The sequence below is a fragment of the Trichomycterus rosablanca genome, chromosome 3 (assembly GCF_030014385.1).
Source record: "Trichomycterus rosablanca isolate fTriRos1 chromosome 3, fTriRos1.hap1, whole genome shotgun sequence".
NCBI lineage: Eukaryota > Metazoa > Chordata > Actinopteri > Siluriformes > Trichomycteridae > Trichomycterus > Trichomycterus rosablanca.
Genome location: NC_085990.1, coordinates 24,836,939 through 24,853,679, shown reverse-complemented (window position 1 = coordinate 24,853,679; position 16,741 = coordinate 24,836,939). Strand labels below are relative to the sequence as shown.

Sequence of the window (16,741 nt, the reverse complement as noted above, 5' to 3'; positions counted from 1 at the left end):
CATGCATTTTTCATCAAGACAATGCAAAACCATGGCTGTGGAAGAAGAGGGTACGGGTACTGGACTGGCCTGCCTGCAGTCCTGACCTGTCCCCAATAGAGAATTTTTAGGCTCATAGGCTGCTGTGCAAGAAAGAAGCCCCTGGTCTAAAATCTGCACTCTATTGCTCAAATAAAGTTTGTGACTAATAATTTGGACATAGAAAAACCAAGAACAGGTGATTTTTACTTGCAAGGAAGACCCAAAACCAGGGTCAATGTAAAGTTTGCTTGATTCTGAGCACCGTCATCCAGTGTTTTTTGGTGATTCTTGGATTACCTTTGATCATCCAGACACATTCGATTCAACATAGAATTACTTTTTGCTTTTAATTTCTGATCTAGGCTAGGGACCACTGTTCCATGGAGTTTATAATGTGACTATGTGATATGTGATAATCAAATTAGCCCTATTTATATGGTCACAAATAAATAATTTGCTAATTTAAATAATGTTATTTATATATTATTATACTGCTAGGTTGCCGCTCAGGTAGTGCAGCGATAAAACATGCTAGCACATCAGAGCTAACATTTTGAACTTGTCGGTTCAAAACTCAGCTCTGCCATCTGGCTGGGCTGGGCGGCTACATGAACAACGATTGTCTTATTGTTTATACAGGGTGGGAAGCCGGATAGGGACATCATAACTGATGCAATTATGACCTCTGCTGGCTGGTTGATGGCACCTTCATAGAGTCAAAGGATAATGTGGACAGGGTGTGTCTTTCTGTACACAAAGCTGATCCACATATGAACTCGCCTCGTGCAGGTGATAAGATGCAGTCGGCTACTGCACATGTGTCGGTGGGTGTGTGTGACAGTCTTGCTCTCCTCAATCAGAAATGGGGATCATCATCAGTAGAGAGGAAGCGTAATGCAATTGGGTAATTGGATATGACTAGATCTGATTAAAAATATACATACAGCAACAGAATGTTCTATTCTAGAATGTTTGTGTTCCAAGCATTCAGTTACAGAAAGAAAAATTATTATCACCTCAAGACTGTGTGCAAATATTTGACTTGTTAGTGGTGCACAATTAGCCGTTAGAAATTCAATGCAGTGTAGAAAATGTACAATGCAAATAAAACACCACCAAGAGAACTAAATCAAATGCCTTCAGCCATTCTCCCGTAGACATAGCCAATCATGTCTGTATAGATGCCTGGCTGGCCGATATTGGTAGTGGGTAGCAAAACAGACCACTGTGCTACCTGAGCGCCCTATTTCAGAAACACATTAGGGAACACTGGGCAAAGGCAAAAATATCAGAATAACAGAATCCCAATCCATCGCATGGTTTTGTCCATTTACATTTACATTTTCAGCATTTAACAGATGCTTTTATCCAAAGCGACTTACACAATGAGCTGAACACAATGAGCAATTGAGCCTTGCTCAGGGACCGAACAGTGGCAACTTGGTGGTGGTGGGGCTTAAACCGGCAACCTTCTGTTTACTAGTCCAGTACCTTAACCACTGAGCTATCACTGCCCCCAGTGATTGTCCAGACTCTCTTTAGACATAGCCAATCATGTCTGTATAGATGCCTGGCCGGCCATTAGCTGTGGTGGGGTAGCAAATTAGATCACTGTGCTACCTGAGTGCCCTATTTCAGAAACACATCAGGTAACACTGGGCACAAGGCAGAAATACCCTGGACAGAATGCCAATCCATTGCATTGCTTTGGCCAGACTCTTTACAGACATAGCCAATCATTTCTGTGTAGATGCCCGATGCCCTGTTTCAGAAACATTCATTTTGAAAATGTTGACTGGGCACTAAATTTTAAGCTCTCATTTTGTCTGGTTAATAATGGAAAATTTTTATATATAACACAGAGTTGGGTTTAGAAATTCTGGTGATGAAGCTTTTCCTTGTTTTCAGCCTCTGCAATGACTTTTTACAGACAGTAATCTCATTAGAGAGCCTGATTCTGCAAAAGTAAATCCAATATGTCTAAATTCACTTGTTTTTTTCTGGTTCGCTACCTTTTTGTGTTGTGTATACCAAACCACCATTTTATTCATTCATCAAAATAAACTTGTGTGTTGTGTGAACATGATGTGCAGCAAATATGTACAGAATGTTGCTGTTCTGTATTTTCTTCAGCACGAATTACATGTAGATTTACACGAGATGGCGATTTGAAGGACGGGCGCCCCACTGGTGGTGTCTTGCACTGTCAGAATCTCAGCTAAATCTAAGGTTTCTGGTATACATTGTAACGTTGCTGATTCCTCTCAGTGGTATTTAAAGAGTGGTGGAGAATTGATGAGCACTGAAGAGCGTCAGATACGATCAGAAATACATATATTTTTGTACTGGCTGAAGCTCTCAGGGTAGGTGGCTGGCGTGATGAGCAAATGCTGTTTTAATTCTGATGTGCTTTTTATCCTGCTGCTGACTCAAGCTGCTACACTCCTAAACTTTTAGAGGGTTGCTGGAGCATCACAGTAGAAAGAGGGTGCAAATACTTCACAACATTCCATACTCAGAGTGTGTGTTTTGGGTGTACATACAGTCACATTCTTTAAGGATATTTGCGAGTTCTTTTTTCCGTGTACTTCCTAAAACATGCTTAAGATGGATTGCCCCTAAAGTGTGAGTGAGTATGTGAGTGGATGAGTCAGTTTGTGAGTGTGTGTTGCCTTTTAATTGATTGGCACCCTCGCCAGGGCCAATTCCTGCTTTGCGCTTAGTGTTTCCAGCCACTCCCACATCAGTCCTGACCAGGGTAAAGCAATTACTGAATGTAAATAATGTTAAAGTCTGTATTTAAACAGCACTGTGAAAAAAGTAACTGCCCCATTTCTGATTCTTTCTGTTATTGCATGTCACGATAACCACTAAGCAAAAGATAACAACTAGGGTAAAAAAAAAAGTTATACAGCAGCCACAAAATAATATTAATTATAATTTAATAAAGTTCAATTTATATAGTGCCTTTCAAGAACCCAAGGATGCTTTACAATCATAGCGTAACACAACAAAGAATCACAAACATCTAGGGGAAAAATGCAGGGAGAACAGGTAAGATTTCAATTGAGATTTGAATGAGGACAGATAAATACACTCACGGAGAGGTGGGGGTAGAGAGTTCCAGAGATGAGGGGCAGCAAAACTGAAAGATCTGTTTTTAGTTTCATTTGAGGAGCAGCCAAGAAGCCAGAAACTGAGGATCTGAGAAACTGAGATGGGCAGTACGGGACAATGAGATCCGTGATATATAGAGGGGCGAGGCCGTGAAGAGCTTTGTACGTCTTAATGATTATTTCATATTTAATGCGAGAGGCAACTGGCAGTGTACTTGCCTAAGGATAGGAGTGATATGAGCAGAGCGATTTGAATGAGTGAGGACCCTGGCAGCAGAATTTTGAATGTATTTTAGGTGATCGAGTAAGGTAGCTGGAAGACCAAAGAGAAGAGAATTACCAGACGAGCATGGTTTGTTTGTTTATTAGGATTTTAACGTCATGTTTTACACTTTGGTTACATCCACGACAGAAACGGTAGTTACTCATTACACAAGATTCATCAGTTCACAAGGTTATATCGAACACAGTCTTGGACAATTTAGTATCTCTAATTCACCTCACTTGCATGTCTTTGGACTGTGGGAGGAAACCGGAGCACCCGGAGGAAACCCACGCAGACACGGGGAGAACATGCAAACTCCACACAGAAAGGACCCGGACCGCCCCGCCTGGGGATCGAACCCAGGACCTTCTTGCTGTGAGGCGACAGTGCTACCCACTTAGCCACCGTGCCACCCAGACGAGCATGGACCAGTGTTTTGGCGTCAGTTTGATCAAGGAATAGATTTAAACAAGCAATATTGCGGAGATTATAAAAGCCGTTTTTAGTGAGTGATCTGATGTGTGGTTCAAAGGAGAGCGTAGAATCAAATAATACTCCTAAATTTTTGATGACTTGGGATGGGATGATAGGCATCTCAAGTCAGAAGGAGTTGAAGTCCGGGTTTTAGGGCAAACTAATAGGTCTTTCCAGCATTTAACTACAGGCAATTTTTCGTAAACCAGTTCTTAAGGTCTTTGATGCAAGCACTAAATGCTTCGTTAGGTGCTGAAGAGGGGTCAGTGCTAATGTAAATCTGAATATGTCTGCATAACAATGAAAATGTAACCCATGTCTCCTGATAATTTCACCAAGTGGAGTGTTTCAGATGTGTTTAAGCGTTTCAGATGTAAACTTGCATTTTGGATCATTAATCTAGAAATAATTCACTTACACACCTGATTCAGTTCATGGACAAAAGACCTCTTTTTTTTTATTGGAATGCATTGTGCCTCAAGAAACAGCCAGTATCCTTGGTCCTTATGCAGCACAGCACCAGCACATCAAGACAGAACGATAATACCCTTTTATTTCAAATGGTTTAAGTTTGTTTTTATCTGTCTATAGGTCATTTATCACAATGGATTGAGAATCATCTTGATGTTTTTTTGCAAATTCATCTGGGCTACTCTCCCATTTTTTTTTTCTTTAGCCTCTTTCCTACTGCAGATTCACAACTGCTAAACTGAGCCAATGCTAGAGCCCTTTTGTAACTACCTAAATGACTTTGCTGAGCCCTTGGGCAATTTTCAGCAGGCTTACCACACCTGGATAGATTAACCACTGCTCAAAGTTTCTGATGAGCACTGATGTTAAATGCAAAGGCCTGGCTCATTTTCCAGATTCAGTGGGATTGATTTCAGGGCAAGGCCACTGGAATTTCCTTACACCAAACTCAAACCATGTTTACAGGGGCACAATCATGCTGGAACAGGACAATCCTTTAGACGCTGAGATTTTTTCCAGTTTTTGCACTGTCCCAATTTAAATCTACTCAATTTTTGTGCACTTTGGCAACTCTGCTGGTTATACAGCACCCTTTCTGGCCAAGGAGGGCCAGCAGTGGATTTTTACAGAGTTTCTTAGCACATATGGAGAACTGCATTACTCTTTACTTATTTCCTTCTCAGCCAGGTGCCTCATCCAGACAATAGCTGTCACTGATGCAGTGGCAAGGTGGTGATACTCTATCTTCCCTGACTCAGATATAGCTGATTGTGTCTGGTGGAGGCTCTACAGGCCAGTAGCACCAACAGGACTTGAACTAGCATATTAGACTGCTACTCCACTCAAGTGCCAAGTGACCTGAAATTAAGACCATAATGTAACCCCAGGTCCTGAGGATCCATGCTGTTGGGCAACACCCATTTTACCACCTATAGCCACTATGCTACTCTAAAACAAGTATAAAATAGAAATTGATTTATAACAGCTAAATGAATTATAGGAGTGATGTTAGATCGCAGATAGTCGATGTGAGTGTGTAATTGCTTGTTTGTTTCTCTCACAGGGACGGTACAAATTTAAACTTTACTCTTCTTATTCAAATATTTATTCAAAGGAGAGCTGGAAATTCCCTCAGCTGCAGCAGATCAATACAGTGTAATCAGTGATGCTACGTGCTAAGCAGTTAGGACTTTAATAGATACAATCCTTCACCTTTCCTCTGTCAAGCTAAATTTCTACCAAGGATATTCTGTGTTTGGTCCACGTCACTGGATTTTAAACCTAACATAAGGACAGTTAAAGCTAAAAAGAATTGGTTAAGAATGATACACACCATTGTTACTAATGTCATAATGATGCACACTTACAATTTAATCTTTGCTTTGATTTCAGTAGTATGTGCACTATAGGGCCAGAAATATGTGGATTGAGTATAAAATAAAATTTAATTTGTCAATCAAGAATTATTCAAACTGGGGCCGCTTAGGTGGCGCAGCGGTAAAAACACACGCTGCAAACAGAGCTGGGATCTTGAATACATCGTATCGAATCTCAGCTCTACCTTGCCGGCTGAGGTTGAGCGGCCACGAACAACGATTGGCCGGTTGTTCAAATGGGCGGGACTAAGCTGAGTAGGGGTCTCTCTCTGTCAACGTGTTGGGGGTGGGTTAGCTTCGATCTCCTCGGTCAGAGCAGGGATCGGCATAGGCGGAGAGGAAGCACGATGCAACTGGGCAATTGGACGCGCTAAAGGGGGAGAAAAAGAGGAGAAAATGCTTTAAAAAAAGAATAATATAAATTGGACTCAAGTTATTTTTTGGAGAAAGCAAGATTAATAAAGTGCAAATTTAATTAGCTTTTAGGAATAATCATGTGTTAAACCTGGTTTTAAATGCCACTGTGAGTTTATTTTTGATCATTTTTAATATCAGTGCATTATTCTTCATGTTTAGGTGATTTCATAAATTCAGAATGTGAGTAATAACCCAGCCTGGGCCTGTACAGTCAAATTGATTGACAGATGACAAGTCAGCTAATTAGCGGCGTATGTGGGCTGTTCATTTTGTCTTCGCCCTTTCTGTTCCAGACAGGTCATGATTAATCCCCCTTTCAGTGTTGTCTTGATGGAGTGTGCTCATAAATCCTAGTCCTCACTGTTTTATTATTAAAGTCCCCCTGACCAGCAGCAGCTGGCTTCGGGTTAAGCCCTCTTTTCATTTTCTCCGGAGCCTGAACCCCTTCCACAATCCACGCCAATCAACCCCCCCCCCCCTTCTCCACAAGCAGGCACCCGTGCACCCTCTGGTTTCATAATCCGAGGCGTAATAATCTTAGCCGTTTATGAAGGGTCAAGCGTGGAGGCGCTGATCAATTCGGATCGCTCCACCTGATGCCATTTGCTCTGTGCAGTCTAATCACGATTTGTTTTGCGATAGTGAGAAATAATAGCTTTTCCTTGCTCGTCAGTTACACTCAGAATTGCATTAGCTGGCTTTGTTTAAACAGCAGAGCGAATCGATACCATCTGCCTTCATCTATCGGGCTCATCTTCACCGGCCCTGCAGCCTCCTCACTGACATTGCCAATTGTTCATATCAACTATCACACAAGTTTGTATCGATTAGCTCCAAATCTGACCATTTATTATCCTAATGTGTGTTTTTGGCTTACCCTCTACCTCTGTGAAATGGCAGATAACATCTCTATGCATTAGCCACACACAGCGGACTACATGAGCTACATGTTGCTCATTGATCTGTTACTGATATACAGTAGATCGATCACTTTATGGTTGAAGCTTTTAAAGCTTGTATATCTTCACTGGTTTTTACATTAAACTGTTTCAAAAGTCCTAGCACAGCTGATATCCAGCCAAAGCATTTGGTTTCTTAACCTTGTATACTGTACCAGAGACAGCAAACTTTATTAATTCATATACAGTTTTCAAACTGGCTGGCTTTTATTAGCATGTTGGCAAGATGACACCAGTGAGACCGGCTGCTGTCATGACCCCTCTGACCACTTTTTGTGCTTTTTTTGTTGGCTCTAGCGTCCTTTTCTTTTTACCACTGCTCACATCAGCTTTAACAGAACACACTCTTGTTTATTCATTTACAATACACTCACCTTTCATAGCTTTTAACTCTGGATCCATCCTGGCCAAGTGAGATCCTGAGGGAGAACATAGGACGAAACCTGAAGCGGTGGCCCAGAGGTAGAAGAGCCGGTTTCAGGAATAGGAGTCACTGTTCCAGCAGAGTGGCTCTAAACCTCTGTAGCATGGACTGAGAACAGTTACGGATTATAAAAGCTCACCCTTCACATTGGCGAGTGATGTACGATGTACGGAAAGCTTTTAGAAGAGAGAACACCAGGAAAGCAGCGGGACCAGATGGTATCACCTGCCAAATTCTCAAAGCCTGTCCAGACCACATTGCATTGGAGTTTACAATATTCCTTGCACATTTTTCCACATTTGTATCTGTATTTTCAACTTTTACTTTACTTCAGCCATAACATTAAAACCACCTCCTTGTTTCTACACTCACTGTCCATTTTATCAGCTCCACTGACCATATAGAAGCACTTTGTAGTTCTACAATTACTGACTGTAGTCTATCTTTTTCTCTGCATGCTTTTTTAGCCTGCTTTCACCCTGTTCTTCAAAGGTCAGGACCACCACAGAGCAGGTATTATTTAGGTGGTGGATGATTCTCAGCACTGAAGTGACACAAACATGGTGGTGGTGTGTTAGTGTGTGTTGTGCTGGTATAAGTGGATCAGACACAGCAGCGCTGCTGGAGTTTTTAAATATAGTGTCCACTCACTGTCCACTCTATTAGACAGTCCTCAACGCCTTTTAAACTCGACGCCACTCCCAGAACCAATTGACATTAAGTTTCAAGGTACCAAAAAAGAGAATAATGTTTATTAATTGGGATTCAATATTATTATTAGTAGTAGTAGCAGTAGTAGTACTATCATTAATAAGAGCACAGCTAGTGGAGTAGGTGCCGCAAAACATTGGGACCTTAGTGTAAATACCGCCTCTGGTCACTCTGGTTTAAACAACATGACATTTTCTTTCTGTGTTCTTATTTTTCCTCTCAACTTTAAAAAACATGGACTGACTGGTTAAAACTGCCCCTAAAGTTGGTAAATAACTAAGAGTGAACTGCTCTTCAATACACTGATGCTTTGTCTAGGGTGTTTTAGTGGACCTAGTGCTTTTTTTATGGCACCAGACCCAACTTAACCCTATTCAGCTTGACACGTTTGGTAGAAATACATACATAACTTGAAGATGAATGGGTGGTTTGAGACACTGCATCATAAGAAAAAACCTGGCTAGACCCCAGTGTTAATAATAGTAAAACTTTTTACCAGTGGTGTATAGTAACTAAGTAATAATACTTCGTTACAGTACTTAGGTATCTGTACTTTACTGGAGTATAAAAAATATTGTTAACTTTCACTTTTACTTTACTACATTTCCTAATGAAATTGTGTACTTTTACTCTGATACATTTTCCGTATGCAAATTTTGCTCATTACTACAAAATTAAACAACAAGAATTTTTTAGCTAAACGATGTAAGATGTGCGACAGCCTGCACGCAGGTTTGATGAAGCTGCGCTTGTAAATTAGATCATGAATGCGCATGTGTAAACAAACGTTCAGAGTGAAGCGCCTCGTTCATTTAAAGATACGGAAATATCGGCATTTCAGAATCTCCCCGTCCAACACACTAATGTAAGTTAGGAATGATTAACAAAGTAAAGCTCAGCATCATTGTTTTTTAATTATTATTATTAGCATTAACATTGTTCAGATATCTAGCTACCGATTATATTCGAACCACAAATAAAACGTTTCACTAAATTTATTTGTAATTAATTCAGTGCAGACATGAAGACGTGTCCATCATTTTTAAACACTCACCTACGGACAAATATTTCCTCAGATAACTTCTGTATTACACCGGCAGAGAAGAGATTCATGGTGCTGAGGAAAATGCACGTCTTTAACCCTTGGTCTCAACAAGAACTCAACTTATCCAACTTTTTATGAATGATTTTTCAGCTGCTGACTTTAAGTTGACATATACATTAGAAATGGTGTAAGAATACCAATATTTTTTTAGTTTAACACATGCCAATCAGGGAGTAGATACAGCCCAAAAAAGATTATTTAAATACAGCTTATTTTACCCAGATATTTCGATTTAAACTGATGGTTGAGCAGACTACTGAAGTGCTAAAAGTTCCACATGTTTTGTTAAACTTTCTTGAGTTTTGCTTGAATGTACAACCCAAATAAAAAAAAGCGACAGTATAGAAAATGTACATAAAATAGATTCAGTGGTTCTTACATTTACATAGTCTCTTATTTCATCCCATATGGACCCAAAATATTTCATGTTTTGTCTGGTCAACTTACTACACATACATGCATTTTAATCCTACAACGCATTCTAAAAAAGTTGGAACAGAGCAATTTAGGGCTAGTAATAAGGTAAAAAAAAACATTAAATAATGACGTGATTTCAAATAGGTGATGTGAACAACTGATTATAATCATGAATTAGCACAAATCATGTTCAGATGAAAGAAAGAAAAAAGGTTGTTAAGGTGGTTTACAGGCTTAAAAAAACAATCTTCATATTTTTCAAAATGACCGCTTCGGTGCGTACTAACAGCATTTACTTTTACTTCTACTTTTAATACTTAAGAACATTTTATATCAAATTACTTTTGATGCTTAAGTACATTAAACATCAGAAACTTTTAGACTTTTACTCAAGTAATATACTAAAAGGTGACTTTTACTTATATCAAAGTAAATTTCTGGTAAGATACTTGTACTTTTACTCAAGTATGGCCTTCAGGTACTTTATACACCACTGCTTTTTACCAGTTGTCACACAGTCATATCAGGAATTACTTTGTCATATCACCCAACCCCTTCAAATATAGAACTAGATTTAATTTGTTTAAAGCATGAGGTATTTCTGAGGCGGTAAAGTATTAAGCTAAACCTTTTTTCTAACCTGTCGGCAGTGTTGCATGTATTTGCTTAGCAGTGATGAGGGAAAAAGTCTCTAGGTTGGTGGTGCCATTGTGTAATGTGTTTCAGCACTACAGTGATCCTGGGGCATCATATTCATAATTTTCTTCAGACTGGAACATACTGTGACCTTTGCGATGACAGTCTTGGCTTTGTTTGGAAAAACATATTTTAGATTTGCCCTTATACTTTTGGACATATGATGTACAACTATTTTACTTGAATATACAGTGTATCACAAAAGTGAGTACACCCCTCACATTTCTGCAGATATTTAAGTATATCTTTTCATGGGACAACACTGACAAAATGACACTTTGACACAATGAAAAGTAGTCTGTGTGCAGCTTATATAACAGTGTAAATTTATTCTTCCCTCAAAATAACTCAATATACAGCCATTAATGTCTAAACCACCGGCAACAAAAGTGAGTACACCCCTTAGTGAAAGTTCCTGAAGTGTCAATATTTTGTGTGGCCACCATTATTTCCCAGAACTGCCTTAACTCTCCTGGGCATGGAGTTTACCAGAGCTTCACAGGTTGCCACTGGAATGCTTTTCCACTCCTCCATGACGACATCACAGAGCTGGCGGATATTCGAGACTTTGCGCTCCTCCACCTTCCGCTTGAGGATGCCCCAAAGATGTTCTATTGGGTTTAGGTCTGGAGACATGCTTGGCCAGTCCATCACCTTTACCCTCAGCCTCTTCAATAAAGCAGTGGTCGTCTTAGAGGTGTGTTTGGGGTCATTATCATGCTGGAACACTGCCCTGCGACCCAGTTTCTGGAGGGAGGGGATCATGCTCTGCTTCAGTATTTCACAGTACATATTGGAGTTCATGTGTCCCTCAATGAAATGTAACTCCCCAACACCTGCTGCACTCATGCAGCCCCAGACCATGGCATTCCCACCACCATGCTTGACTGTAGGCATGACACACTTATCTTTGTACTCCTCACCTGATTGCCGCCACACATGCTTGAGACCATCTGAACCAAACAAATTAATCTTGGTCTCATCAGACCGTAGGACATGGTTCCAGTAATCCATGTCCTTTGTTGACATGTCTTCAGCAAACTGTTTGCGGGCTTTCTTGTGTAGAGACTTCAGAAGAGGCTTCCTTCTGGGGTGACAGCCATGCAGACCAATTTGATGTAGTGTGTGGCTTATGGTCTGAGCACTGACAGGCTGACCCCCCACCTTTTCAATCTCTGCAGCAATGCTGACAGCACTCCTGCGCCTATCTTTCAAAGACAGCAGTTGGATGTGACGCTGAGCACGTGCACTCAGCTTCTTTGGACGACCAACGCGAGGTCTGTTCTGAGTGGACCCTGCTCTTTTAAAACGCTGGATGATCTTGGCCACCGTGCTGCAGCTCAGTTTCAGGGTGTTGGCAATCTTCTTGTAGCTTTGGCCATCTTCATGTAGCGAAACAATTTGTCTTTTAAGATCCTCAGAGAGTTCTTTGCCATGAGGTGCCATGTTGGAACTTTCAGTGACCAGTATGAGAGAGTGTGAGAGCTGTACTACTAAATTGAACACACCTGCTCCCTATGCACACCTGAGACCTAGTAACACTAACAAATCACATGACATTTTGGAGGGAAAATGACAAGCAGTGCTCAATTTGGACATTTAGGGGTGTAGTCTCTTAGGGGTGTACTCACTTTTGTTGCCGGTGGTTTAGACATTAATGGCTGTATATTGAGTTATTTTGAGGGAAGAATAAATTTACACTGTTATATAAGCTGCACACAGACTACTTTTCATTGTGTCAAAGTGTCATTTTGTCAGTGTTGTCCCATGAAAAGATATACTTAAATATCTGCAGAAATGTGAGGGGTGTACTTACTTTTGTGATACACTGTATACACTACAGAACCAAAACTTTAGGACCACTTGCCTGTCAAAACATTTTTGATCCACTTAGCCCATGGACTAGACTACACAAGAAATGTGTAGTCCTGTGGTATCTGGTACCAGGACATTACCAGCATGTCCATCAACTTCTGTATGTTGCAAGGTGGATCATACCCCTAGTGAAAAAAATGTACAAATGTTAGATGTATTTAAAATATAATTAGATTCGTCTAAGTATTGGTACAATTGTAAAATGCTTTTACAATTTTTGTTATATTAAAATATAATATAATATTATGTTATGTATTTTTACTTTGCATGTAATCAATGGATTTCACATGATGCTGTAATTATACTTGCAAAGAACTCACTACAAAAATATTTATTCAGTGTACTTATGGAGTTTAAATAGTAACCTGTGTAAACTGCATTAGATAAATGCTTTTAAAAATACACCTTATTAGGTGTCTCCCTGTGTTTCACCTAATGACCTCTGGGTTAAACTTTATTTAACATTTCTTTGGTATTACAGATCAAATTGACTCAAATAGAGCAGATTGTAAAAACATGTAAAAACATTCACTTCAACAACAAGCTGGTATAAAAGAAAATGAATCTTAAGCTCCTAAGGTACAGTATTACTACACCTGTGTACACCGGCGCTCCCGTGGTGCAGCGGTAAAACATGCTAACACATAAGAACTGACATGTCAAACTTGTCACCAGTCATGAGAGAGAGACCCCATCCAGCTTAGTCCCTCCCATCTGAACAACAGGCCAATAATTGTTCATGTGGCCGTTCAGCCTCAGCCTCACATGCAGTAGTATACTTAAGCTGAATTAAATATACTTAAAATAGTCCCAATTTAGTACAGTTTAGTACACTTAATACAATTAAAGTTGAGCTTTTGTATTATTTTTGTACAACTAAAATGTACTAAATATATTGATGATTAGTGTGACAATAATACACTTTAGCATATTGAAGATTAGTATACTTAAGTATACTTTTTTCACCAGGGACTACAGTGCATTCTGATGCAATATGACTGGACTGTGTATGTGCAGCCTCGTACACCGAAGGGCTTGGTGCATTGTGTGTTGTAACACATTCAACTAATCAATATGATTTCTTCTCATTTGTTTATTTATTTTTTTCCTCTGTCTCCCTAATCTATGCATGTAGATTTTCTATTGCCATGTGCATTTTAGGGGGTCGTTCTAATGTTTTTGATGATTAGTTTATGTTTGGCAGTTAATACAACACTGCTTATATTGGACTGCATTAGTAAAGCAGCAGCATTGCACAATTTGGTATTTAACTTACTGCTAGAAAATTTTAACAGCTTTCGTTTTCAAATCCTTTGTACGTTTTTTTAAAATAAATGCAGAATGCAGTTTCAAGAGTCAAATTAGAAAAAAATCACTTCTGCTTTTGTAGAGATTATAAATGAGCAGCTAATATTTGTGCAAAGAATAAAAGTAACTGTATTCTTATAAAGCATTTTAAACAGAAAACAAAACCAGTTCATCTGTTAGAAAACCAGCCTCTAACAGTAAATATCCAGAGATCCCTTCCTCTCTTCATTGCTCCCTCAGGTGACTTCTGAGCACCGACCACTGAGAATCTAAATCTCCCTGATGATATAATAGAGTTGTCCATCTCTGGGATTGTGGTGGGTGCTGTGTGAATAAGGAGCGTTTGATGTGCCACTTCCACTCGTCTACCTATTCAGACGCATTAGTTTTTGGTGAATAATGCCAGCATCAGTAGTGACACTTGGAGCTGAAGTGCTCGACTTGAGGATTGACGTGGTTGTGATGATATGCCTGAGTATTGAAAGTCGAGCTCAACCTGTTTGTCTCTAGAGGGCATTTTTCATCCACGTTAATCACTTTAGAGTGACAGGGTCCGATAGCATCTGCACGATGCCCCGTCTGTTTCTGAAAGCTGCCACCAAAGTTGTGACATGTTTGAAACTGAAGTCATGAGGGATTTCATTGAAGTCATATAGTTTCAGTTATTTTCTTTAATTTGCAGGTTTTAAGCATATAGTGCTCATATAACAAGTAGAAATCGTATGATGGTTGGATTAATAGTTTGATTAATGGATAAATGGATGGATGGATGGATGGATGGATGACCAAAAATATGTGGACACTAGAACATAACATCCATATATGTCACTGGACAAGTCACGCCTCATCACTAAGGCACCACGTGTAGATCCGTACCTGAAAGATTTGATGTGAACCCAATTTACATGCTAGTAAACCAAAGTAGAACAATACTGTGGCTAAAGAGTCACAACCAAATGGAAAGAAGTGGTTAGAAAAGAGAAAGAATAAAGGCAACTTACCTATAATGGGCGGTTCTGTCGTAGGGACTACAAAGTGCTGTGACTGGCTGAATTCCCAGAAAAATATATGCTGGCATCTGCAGGTGAAAAACCAGACCAGATAGAACCTGGCATCATGGTTTCAAAGAGAAGAGCAGGTTGCCAGCAAAGGAGCTAGCAATGCTGTGATAAAGAAACCATGGTTTTGCTTCAGGAACTTCCACATGAAACAAATTTAAGCTCTCCATACCCATTGCCAGCCCCACAACCTCCACAGCAGATGGACCCTTTACATGATAAACATGGTATTTAAACCATAGGCATTCATATAGAACCCATCCCCCCTTTGCTGCTATAACAGCCTCCATTATTTCAGAAGAGTTTCCAGTAGATTGCAGAACATGAGTATTAGTGAGGCTGAGCACCAGTGTTAGTACTGATCAGACAAAGAACCCACACTTAACAGACTCAATAGGACTCTGAAGAGATGACTGTCTCGAAAGTGTGAAAATGCTAACTCTTTAACGCTAACTCTTTAGTGATACACACACGCTGCATGATGCTATAGAGAGGCAAAATGGTTAGAATCCAGCATTAAAACACTGATGCTCGCCTACAAAGCCAAAAATGGACCAGCCCCAAGCTACCTTCGAGGCCTAATCAAACCCCGCTCTGTACCACGCAACCTCCGAGCCACTAGTCTCGCTCGACTTGAGCCTCCACCCAGGACTAAAGGAAGACAAGCATCAAGGCTTTTCTCTGTTCTAGCACCCAAGTGGTGGAATGAACTTCCTCTGTCTGTCAGAACATCTGAGTCTCTTGCTGTCTTTAAAAAACGATTAAAAACCCACCTTTTTACTAACCACTTAAGCTGACTTGTACCTATTTACTAACATTTTTTCCATTTCCAAAAAAAAACAAACAAAAAAAACACTTTGGTTCTAACAGGTTTCAGCAGATTCGTGTTCTTTGACTGTTGTTTACTAAAACTTGAGAAATGAAATGTTTACTATGGAAGCACTTCTGTAAGTCGCTCTGGATAAGAGCGTCTGCTAAATGCAGAAAATGTAAATGTAAATTCCCTTTCTTAAGGCAAGTCCAGTCATATACAGTGCATTCAGAAAGTTTTCAGACCCTTGACTTATCATTCACAAGGTGCAGGGTTACTTATAGTTCCTAGAATAAAAAGACAAATTATAACAGGGGGAAGAACATTCTTTTATATAGCCCCACAATTTTTTTCCTCTTCCTTAACTTAATAATCTGCCTTTTTTTAAGCTTCAGAAAGGCATCCTGGGGGTCTGTGGTCTTGGCAGTCTGGTGCTCTCATGTTTCGTCACTTTTACTCGCTGGTACAACGCATTGGCTACTAGCAGCACTTTTATATCACATTTTAATCTTTTATCTTCTGTTTTTTTTTACTCCAAGGTGATTCTGATGGGAACCCACCTAAGGCTGAAGCCTGCATGTTTGAGACTGCCGTGCCAACAATGCCACTCCTGCTGGATATGATGGGAATCTGATGTGTCCGCACTCAAAATGTTCAGAACTCACTATCAGACTATCACAGACTGGACTGAATAATGAAGAACTCCAATTCTTTTTTTCTTATCATTAGTTGTAGCTGGTTATGGCTAGCTTTTTGTTTAAAAAATATATTATGTATGATTTGTTTTTCATTTTAATTTTATTAGGATTTTAACGTCATGTTTGGTTACTTTGGTTACATTCATGATGGGACAGGTTACACAAGATTCATCAGTTCTTTTAATGTGAAACACAGTCACAGACAATTTCATATCTTCAATTCACCTCACTTGCATGTATTTGGACTGTGGGAGGAAACCGGAGCTCCTGCAGGAAACCCACGCAGACATGGGGAATATAATTCATTCAAATTGTTCTCCAGGCCAACCAAGGAGGATGGATCCCGGGTTCTTCTTGAGGTTTCAAGGGGTCTGAATACTTTCTAAATACACTGCTAGGATAAATCAATTGACATTTAATTTATTACTGATTATCACATTGTAATGCAACACTGTTCAAATAACAGTTGGGTATTTTTAATAACTAGGGTAGCTTTAGCACCTAAATTTGGAACTGGACAAAAAAAACCTAAACCTACA

The 16,741-nt window shown here is 39.8% G+C and overlaps 1 pseudogene; it reads left to right on the top strand.

Annotated features, from left to right (window-relative positions):
- Positions 1 to 16,205, top strand: part of LOC134310654 (alpha-amylase-like) — a 52,118-nt pseudogene extending 35,913 nt beyond the window's left edge.
- The last annotated feature ends 536 nt before the right edge of the window (positions 16,206 to 16,741 follow it).